Source organism: Pteropus alecto, unplaced genomic scaffold (genome assembly GCF_000325575.1).
Source record: "Pteropus alecto unplaced genomic scaffold, ASM32557v1 scaffold3, whole genome shotgun sequence".
In the NCBI taxonomy this organism is placed as follows: domain Eukaryota; kingdom Metazoa; phylum Chordata; class Mammalia; order Chiroptera; family Pteropodidae; genus Pteropus; species Pteropus alecto.
The window spans coordinates 36,372,286-36,380,447 of NW_006442484.1; the positions used below are offsets into that span (position 1 = coordinate 36,372,286).

General features: G+C 34.6%; 1 non-coding gene across 1 annotated transcript; it reads right to left on the minus strand.

Moving 5' to 3' along the window:
* Window positions 1-3,077: 3,077 nt before the first annotated feature.
* LOC112470430 lies at window positions 3,078-3,182 on the minus strand. Its single transcript, XR_003043000.1, has one exon. It is a non-coding gene; the product is annotated as a U6 spliceosomal RNA (small nuclear RNA).
* Between the last annotated feature and the right edge of the window lie 4,980 nt (window positions 3,183-8,162).

Here is an 8,162-nt window from a genome sequence, read left to right on the forward strand (position 1 = left end):
ATAGGTCAGCCACAAACTTTATATAAATGTATAGATAGCACTTAATCCTATGTTAGTACAATTATTCCCATTTTACAGAATAAAATGCCAAGATTCTTAGAGGCTCAAAGCTACTTAACTAGTAAATTTTAATGAGAAATGTCTACAGGTAAAGGCACCAACAGAAAGAAACAAAATTATACCGGTTACCTAGTCAGGTTACATGGTCTGACCAATACTAGAGTATTAAGGTAACAATGGAACTGCATACTTGAAAATTGTTTTTTCTGCTTTAGGTTTAGAACATAAGAGAGAAATGTCACTTCCATCCTTGGCTTGCCCTAAAAAGTAACGCTGGTACACAAATCCACCTACTATGAACTTAGGATAAGCAGAGGGAGAAAAAAACCACAAATTATAGTCATGCTCTACTACATATTTATTGCGAGTGACTGCAGCCAAGAGTATGTAGGGTCTATGTGCAGTGTCTCAGAAGCACAGGACTACTAATCAAAAGTTAAAAAAATAAATAAATAAACCTTAAGTAAATATAAACTACTAGGGCATTTTATCAATCTGTAAGATAATAGACTTCTTTAAAAAAGAAATGTTGACATATTTTTCTCTTTCACTTAATCTTTGATTGCCTTTCAGGTGGTAGGGGGAAGGGTTGAAGTTGGAAGTGAGAGCCAAGTGATGAATGGAAGCAGCTAGAGTCTGTCTCTCAAATATTACTGCTAATCTGCTCTCTGCTGCCAGCCCTGCCACTCAGCAGCCTCCCAGGGGCTGAGCAAGTATTAAGGAGAGCAATGAAAGGGAGAAGCAAGGGCAGAAAGAAGAGAGAAGGAAGAAACTGACGTTGTGGTTATAGAAAAAGAAAGCAGCAAAATCTTGTTTGTAGCAGAATTTTCCATTAACTGCCCCAAATCCCTATTTCGGTTTCAATTCAGTGTCAATCTCTTTTCCAGTATGTATGTATGTATGTATGTATGTATGTATGTATGTATGTATGTATGTGTGTATGTATGTATATATGTATCTATCTATCTATTCTAATTTCTGTTTCTCTATCTATCACCTACTTAACTTCCAATTGGCTATGTAACATTATAAGTGACTTCTCATTGAGAGCTTTTAGGCTTATTTTCATTTATATTTTACCATTTTATCCCAAACTAGTTAGGTATACATACATAAATGGGAACACACACTGACATACCCTTTAATTGATAAATGAATCAGGTAAATCTATTTATAAATAGTTATTGATCTGCTGCTCTCTGCAGTGTTGCCACTTCACAGAATAGACCCAAATGATCTATTTTGCTCCTGGACCTTTAGTTTAGCTGACAGATGACTACAATGATGTGTACTATAAGGTAGCCCAGTAGGTCTTTGTCCTAAGGACACTGAAAATAGGAAACGAACAACTAGGTGAGCTAGAATCAGACTCTCATTTGGGTGCACAATGCTCATTTCTAGCTAATCTGCAAGACTTTTCTGAGATAAATCATCAGGCAGGAGTCTTTACTATGGAAGAACAACTCAGCAGGTAATACACACAGTCAGTAAGCTGCCAGCTTGTTGACAGCCAGTGTGGTGGATTTCATACTCTACGGGGATGTCAGCTTCTAGGGAGTTCAAACAGAAGCCCTAGTAAAGGCAAACTCCAAGATAGTAATTTTGCCTGTCAGGAATGTTATGCCAGACGGATTTAGCAGTGGCTTGACATGTCCAGACTCTAAAGGAGATTTTGAAAGGATAGGAAAATCACCCAGGATTCTTTTCCCAGCAATTCCCACCCATCAGAAACCACAGCCCTAAAATCAAGAAGGTCTTAACAGAACAAAGGGTCACAGGAAGAGAAATTTCCATGTGGTAGGGGCAGACTTTTGTACCTGGAGCTTTACTCACTTCAAGTTAGCTAGCTGTCTTCATTTTGAAACAGAATTTCTCTCCTCTGAATGCTTCTCATGGCAGTAAAATCCAAACCCACTCTCACTGAAGTTCGTGACGCACTCCACTGTGGGTTTTTATATAATGCATAGATTTCTAGAAACTGTGTTTTCCCCTATAAAAGGAGGAGAGGTCTAGAAACAGACAAGAAAAATCTTCTAAATAAGGAGATTTGCCCTGCATGAAAACTGATGTCCATTCGACAAATACACAAAACATTCTTACTTTATCTCAGTGCCTTAATCTTATTAGACAGAGGTATTTAAAATGTTTAATTGTAAAATGCAGTTACTTATCAAAATATGGTGAAAAACCTCATTTTCTAGAGAACTACTGACTTGGAATTTTTACTTCACAATGATTAGCAAATAAAGATACCTCTATAAACAGCATTAAATTGTTTTTTTTTTTCTTTCCTCCAAAAGAGAAATTGTCATATGAATAGCAACTTAGCAGTCATTGTCCTAGACATTTTATGAACAGTATCTGTCTTAATCAAATCAATGAAATTCTGTGAACATAATCTATCTCCTTGAACACAATCTACTTGAACATGAAGATCATTTTCCAATATAGAAACTGCAATATATTGCCTGTAGTTGTTATAAGGCATTGCCAATAGAGCTTTAAAGGAATTTTTTTTTTCTATATAGGTTTCAGGTAGACAGAAAAATAGTAGGTAGAAGATGGATCACTCGATCGATCAATAGATATTGATATAGTATCGAAATAACTAGATATAGTAACAAATATTCCTCACATTATACTTTTATGTGCTATTAGTGTATAAAAGTCTTATACTTGAATCTGGAACCAGCAAGACTGTTCTTAATTACAGCCCTGAACACCACCTCTATTCCATCCTCACCTTCGAACTACCCACCCTGGCCTTCCTTATGTCATCAGCAATATCATATATTCTCATTCTAATTTAACCTTGTTTAGAATAGGAACCCCCCGGTGCATAATACACTTTTTCCCTGGGATGCTAGAGGGAGATATGGCAAAAATATCATCTTGGTCTAGAAATTCCATCTAACTGGCCCAACTTCAGGACAGAGATATTCTGATTTGATCCTGTCTGAACAACCAACTCCCAAAATGTTCTATTTTATCTTTGTATCTTTGCATTTACTTAGTATCAATATTTTATTCATGTATGTATTTTTGCATCTCATCCTTGTGCAGGGGCCATGCTAATCTCTGTATCATTCCAATTTTAGTATATGTGTTGCCAAAGTGAGCACTCATGTATTTATTTTTAATGATTTCTCCATTGTTTTTTAGTTGTATGGAGTCAATTCTAGTTTATAAACTCCTACAGTTGAGAGACTATATTAGTCTAACCCTATTTTACCTCTATCTAATCTATTAATTTTTATTTAAAAAAAATATGTATATACTTAATAAATAATTTTATTTATGGGTTCAGTAAAGTACCTTACTATGATTTTGTAGCATAGCATATCCTTATACCTTAGATAATTGCCAATACTGTTATGCTTTTTTTATTTATCTTGAATTGATTATTTTTTCCTATTTCCCATAGCAATATAAACCCTTTTATAAATAAAATGCTTAGAAAAAATCTCTGCAAATAAAAGGGCCCAATATATGTTACCTAGCCTTTTAAGACCGTATCCAGAGTGGTAAGTTCATGGGCTTCAGTTTCTGTCGTTCCTACATTAAAAACCTTACTATATAACTCTTTTCTGTTTTACCTCAGACACGTCACTTAATATATCTGCAGAGAATATTACATGAACTAATTAATATGAAACATTTAGTACAGTTCTTACCATATAACAAAAATTTTAGAAAATATTATCTTCCCAATAGCTTTTGTCAGGACATCTGCTATCGACTCTCCTGTCGGAAACTTCTGGAAACTTTTCCCTTTCCTATTACTGCCTAGACTCTTTGTTCTCCTTCTGCTTCTGTGTCCATCTATTCTTATTCTTTTGTAATTACTTTTCTTTCTCCTCTGGATCCTTACATGTGGAAATTCTTTAAGTTTCTATCTCAGAATATTTTTTTCTTTCACAATCCATTTTAGACTTATACCAACTCATTTACTCGCAAAGTTTGCATATCTATCTCATGACTTTAGTGTATGATCTTGCTTCATAAATCTCAGAGAAAAAAAGTAGTCATAAGGTGGGAATGCCTTCATCTTCCCCCAACAAAATCTCTAAGCCCACCTGTACTGGCCCTGTCCTTGTTGTGTCATTTCTTTACCATGAAGATGTGTATCCTTTCTACAAAACAAAGGCCAATTCCTTCACTTTTACTTCAGACTTCAGTTTCTGCCTTCTCAAGGACTTCATTCTATCTGCTTTCATCTTTTTTTCCTTCTCTTCCTACTAAATTTTCCTTTACATATCCCAATATGTTTAATAGCTACTGTATTTAAAACAAAATATAACAATAATAAGCCTTCCCTTTTCCCCACATCTCATTCCAACTCCTGCTTTAATTATTTTCTCTCCTTTACAATCAAGCTTTGGGAGAGCATTGTCTATTTGCATTTCTCCTGTGCATCCTCATCTCCTATGTACTCCTCAGCTCAATCCAATCTGATTTTGGGCTCCACCACATCAGAACTATTTTCATTAAGGTCACCTCTGATATCTATAATGCTACATCTAATGGACATTATTCTGAAGTCCTTTCTCTTGACTTATTAGAAACATAAAAAAAAATTTGTCTGCTTTGCTTGTCTTCCATGATACCAGACTCTCTTGATTTACCTTATAGTGTTCTACATAATTCTAATACTTTGACCAGTATCACCTTTCCCTCGACCCTATCTTTAAATATTGATGTTCATCAAGTCTTGGTTCAGATATCCCTTTTCTTCTCATGTTTTCATTTTATCATAGCAATCTAACCATTTGACATGGCTTTAAATAACTTCTGCATGCTACATATCTCCATAACTGCCCACACCTCATACTCTGAGCTCTAGAAACTAATAAGCTGTATATATATTATCTCCAATTAGAATTGTTACAGGCTTTTTAAATTTATATTTTCAAAACTAAGCTCTATTCTTAAATGCTCCCATCTCTATCTACTTAGCTGGGATTGGAAACAGTTTACTCAATTATTATTAAAAGAAAACTAGATGTCATCTCTCAAATCTCTTTCTCTCTCATTTTTCACCTATTGTTCACTGAATCCCTAACATCTCTCACAAATATTATTGATATAACCTCATAAATAACTATGTCTTGTTTTGACCCTGAGAATCTGCCCTACCTCCTAGAAGCCACAATAACATACAAATCTTTCCATGCTTCTCTGCTTAAAATTCATCTATAATTTTCCACTGTCTTAAAATAAATTCTAAAATCCTTAACATGGCCTAAAATGCCTCGTATGATCTGGTTTCTGATTCCCTTTACAATTTTTTTCTCAGAGTTTGTCTCCCTTTTATTCTCTAAGATTTAATCACTCTCACCTTCTGTGAGTTCCAAGAATACTCACAGCTCTCTCTAACCTCAGCACTTCCACATATGCTGTTTCTCTTTTCCTGAACATACATCTAGAATCCTTAACTCAGGTAACTCCTTCTTATTCTTCAGGTTTCTCCTTAAATTAAATATATTCAAAAGAAAAGTTTTCACTGTCTCACAATTAAAGTCAGATCCTTATTATAATGCCTAATTCTACCATTGACTTTTTCTTCATGGAGCTAGTAACCATTTAAATTATATATCAATTTATATAATGATGTCTATCTTCCATGGTAAGCTCCACGAAGGTAGAAATCATGTTTACTTGTTCACCACGATATCTCTAATACTGAATTGGGCAGATAATGGATACTCAATACATTTCAGTTGAATGGCTACAAAATTCCATAATTTGTCCAGCCTTGATCCCTCTCCTGGGTCTGAGACTTACATTTTCTTCCCTCCTTCCTTCCTTCCTTCCTTCCTTCCTTCCTTCCTTCCTTCCTTCCTTCCTTCCTCTTCCGTCCTTCCTTCCTTCCTTCCTTCCTTCCTTCCTTCCTTTCTTTTTTAGATTCTTACAATGACTTTAATATGGCTTTTATCTTTATTTTTAATTTTGAGACTTCTATTTTCAAATGCCTACTTGACATAGCCACAGAAATGAACCATAGGCATCATACATTTAGCATATTAGCAAGCAAACATATTATCACCCCTTTCCCAACACATACCCCCTGTAGTCCCTATCTTTGTTACTGACAGTCATCACTTCTTCCATTTTAAAATCTTGAAGTCATTATCATTTCCTCTCTTTCTTTCATTTCTAATGTGCAGCTGATTTCCCAAATCGGTTACTTCTTCCTTGGTAGTGTTCTTCAAACTGATCCTTCCATTTTTTTTTCTTCTGCTAATTTCCCATTTAGGCTTTCATCATCCTTCTTCTGGACCTACTAAATGGTCTTCCTACCTTCAATATTTCATTTAATCACTGAATCCTCTATATTGGATAGATCAAGAGATAGCGTAGAAGTCAGGAACATAGACTCTAAAGCCATTAACCTGTACAAAAATTTGTTTCTGCCCTTTCCTAGCTATATGACCATTATCAAGTTGCTTAACCTTCCTATGCCTCATTATAAAGGAAAATAATAATGAAAACTACATATGGAACTATGTTGAGGGTTAAATGAGTTAATATACATTGCATATGTAGAACAGTGTTTGGCACATGCTAAGCACTCAATAAATGTTAGCTACTACTATTATATTTTTAATATTTATCTTCCAAAGTTCTAGATTAAATCATGTCACTCCATATTCATGTTTCCCCATTGCCAACAGAAAAATACTAAGACTACCATTTAAGACACTCAACAATCTAGACTCAGCCAACCTTGATCACTACCCAGTTTTGTTTTCTTCAACTCCTAAACTCCCAAAACACCAGATTAATTCAGTATTCCCAATTATATTATGTACTTTCATGCTTCCATATGCCTTTGATTATGCTGTCCTTTCAATTTGAAATGCCTACTCCATATCTCAAACACTTGTACATTCAAAACCAAAATTATTTTCATGAGGCCATACTTGAGTCTCAAAGTCAAATTTATTACCCTTTCCTGTGTCTTCCCAGCACCCATGCCTCTATTTAGTACTTATTTAGTTTGCAAACATTTCTGCTTCCTTGTCCCACTCCCTTACTAACCACCCTCAATGATGCAATTAGCTTGGAAGATCCATGACAGTAGCAAACAAGTCTTGAATACATTTGTATATCACACATCTAGCAGTGATATCTGGCAAGTTGACCAGCCACTTAACAGTTATTAATTGTCTTTCAATGGAAAAGAATTGAGTAGTTTAAGATTATGACAAAAATAAGACACTTTTCCTTTTCAGAGACACTACGCCTAGCTAGCATAATGATAGAACAGCATTTATTGTTGATATTATTTCCAACTACTTAATCATACCTTTTATTAATGAAAAAAAAACATTATTTTAAATATTCTGTTAATATAAACTATTATTTTTTATTTAAGAAAATGATCTTACTTTATCAATTTATTTAAGTTATCAGTAAACTATTTCCCTATAACAAAAACCAGAAATGTGGTAGTAATCAGTATTTTCTATTTAAAATTTTGACAAATAAAGCAATCCAAAGCCATTTTTTTCCAAAATAAAAAAGAATTCTTTATTCACTTGCCTACATAATCTCTCTGTTTACCAAATATTAAAACAGTGAGAGGTTTGAACTTTTCTTTTTACAGTCAAATTATTAACCTGAAGAAATATGATATCTTCAGGGGACAGTAATGGAGTCCTGAATAAAAACTCAAAATTGCCTAGAGACGTAGAGTCAGTTAACTAGAAATTTTCATTTCCATTCCAACTGCAGTCTGGCCTCCACATGGAGCAAGATTCTTTGTCTTTTTGGCAGCCTCTTTGGCCGAACTTGGATCTAAGTATCCAGCGCTCCTTTAAAACAGTTCAACAGGGCCAGGAAAGAAAATTGTGCTGACCACTACATGTATTCCAAGACCTAGGATGCTTGGTTTTTAAACTCAATATCAGTCTAGTCAGGGTATCTCATGGCTAGGATTTCATCTCATTATTTTTTCAATTCATATCGGATTCACTGTTAAGCTATTTTCAGTCATGCACATTGACCTAGATTCTCCCACAGTGTAAGCTACTCCCCAGGAGTAGGCTAGTTACATGAGGAAACGGCATTAACACTTTCAGATATGGTATAGTAACTGC